Source organism: Chenopodium album, chromosome 16 (assembly GCF_948465745.1).
Source record: "Chenopodium album chromosome 16, dcCheAlbu1.1, whole genome shotgun sequence".
Lineage (NCBI taxonomy): Eukaryota > Viridiplantae > Streptophyta > Magnoliopsida > Caryophyllales > Amaranthaceae > Chenopodium > Chenopodium album.
In genome coordinates this window covers 33239587-33241951 of record NC_137849.1, presented here as the reverse complement: position 1 = coordinate 33241951, position 2365 = coordinate 33239587, and positions in this window count along the sequence as shown.

Here is a 2365-nt window from a genome sequence, read left to right as displayed (position 1 = left end):
TTTATTTTTAAAAGTATATATATGCAATTATGCACTTAGACACAATATGGCAAAATTATCAATTTAATATAGGACATAAATATGGAAAAAGTGCTATTCAAATTGGACAATAAGGAAACTAACAAACAAATATCAAAGTGCTCAGATTCACATAAGAATTAGTGGCAACAGTATATTCAATTAACAAATAAAAATCATAAAATAAGATACAATAATTTTTGTATTATCATTTATATAAATAGTACCCATAGTCTATTTCAGGTCACACCACTAGAATTAGGCCATTTTCCAACCGAAATATTTCAGTCGCTAGAGGTTAAATATCCGTCGAAAATCATCTTTTCGACGGATATTTTCGACGGATTTCCGTCGTTACGGTCCGTAGGAAAACAGGTGGTAAGAAAATCAGGATTTTTCGAGGAAAATTACATCGGAAAGGTGTCTTACGACAGACTTTCCGACAGATTCAGTTCTGTCGAAAAAAAATTGACTTTTATTCTAAATCCGTCGCTAAGTTCCGACGGATTAATTCCGTCGTTGGAATTCGTTTTCGATCGAAAAATCGATCGTAATGCACACTTTTCCGACCTAAATTTCCGTCGCAAACTGAAGGCATTTGTGACGGAATAATAATCCATCGCAAATCTATGACGGAATTAACGTCACAAATTTGCGACCGAATATTTTTTCGTCGCAAAACCTTCTATTTGCGACGAATTTCACACTAATATATTTCCGTCAGAAATAAGTTTAAATTCCAGCATATTCAGATTGTTTTTTTTAAAAGAACAGCATCATTAAAAACCTATCCTGCACCTAATTCCTATTAAAATTAAAATCATCAAAATACGGAAATATTTATAAATATATTTCCACAAAAGCTATGCTAAAGTGATCATAATGAAAAGCTACATAATATATAGTCATTTCTAACACAACGGGAACATAATCAAAAGCTACATAATTAAAATGAAGTACATGTCCATACTACATAAACCGAAGCTAGGCTAAACAATTGCCGGGGTACCCTGGTGTTAGAATCCGCCTCTTTTTCTATGTACCCCCTTCCTTTTCCTTGTATTTTCCTTAGGTTTTACCTTCTAAGTCCTTTCCTTTTATTTTCTAGACTCTAGGGAGTATTATTGTGTTACTGTAGTTCCAGTGTTTACTTGTATTTCTCTATGCAATCAATATAAAGCTCTTTAAGGAGTGATTGGTTATTGAATCATAGCTCCTTACCCCATTGCCATTGCTTTAAGACTTGTGTGTTGTTTTAAGCCTTTATAGATATTGTGCTTACCTTGTTTTAAAGCATCCCCCTCCAAACAAAGAAACCTCCAAAAGACACCCCATTTCGTCAGTTCCGCTTGTGCCCGCTTTGAAGCATCGGCCGTCACAAGCCCCGACTCCGCACCCGTGGTTGACGAGTGCTTCCTTGAGATACCCTTGGTCCGTGTTGCTGTGTGCTTACGAACCCTTCCTGCTTTAGGCTTGCGTCCTTGCCATCAATAGACAAGAGCGCGCCGCACGATCCGGTGTCAGATTATTCGGACCGTGACAGTTGGTATCAGAGCCGGCTCATTCTAAAGTCGTCCAGCATGGTGAAACCTGAACATGCTGATACGTGGGAAGAGAGAATTGCCTGGCTAGAAGGCAAATCGGAATTTTGGGCTATACTCGAAGAAAGAGTACCTAAGCTCGAAGATATATTAATAAAACAAGCGGAGCAAATAGAAAAGCTGGAGTCAACGGTTGATGGGTTGACGGAGCAGCTCAATTTCGTTCAAGGAGTAGCGGACGAGGCTCAAGACAAATGTGCTACCCTGATGCGTGCCCAAAGAGGACTCGGGGGAAGTGGGGGTAAGATAAAACCTCCCAAACCTCGAACCTTTAATGGCACAAGAGACTTAAAGGAAGTCGATAACTTCATCTTCGATATGGAACAATACTTCCGCATATGCCAATTGGAAGATGATCTTAAGGTCGACACGGCCACAATGTACTTGGTGGACGATGCGAAACTCTGGTGGCGAACTAGGTACGCCAACATACAAGTATATAAAACGTCGGTAGATACTTGGGAGGATTTAAAGAAGGAGCTGATAGCTCAATTTTATCCATAGAACACGGAGTTCGTGGCTCGTACAAAGTTGGCCACCTTACAACACAAGACCTCTATTCGGGAGTATGTAAAGGAATATTCTGCGTGCATGCTAGAGATCCATGACATGTCCGAGAAGGATCGCCTGTTTAATTTTGTACGAGGCTTGAAGGATTGGGCCCAGAGAGAGATTTGGCGCCAGAAGATAGACACCTTGTCGGGGGCCATAGCCGCAGCTGAAAGGTTGATGGACTACTCATCGGA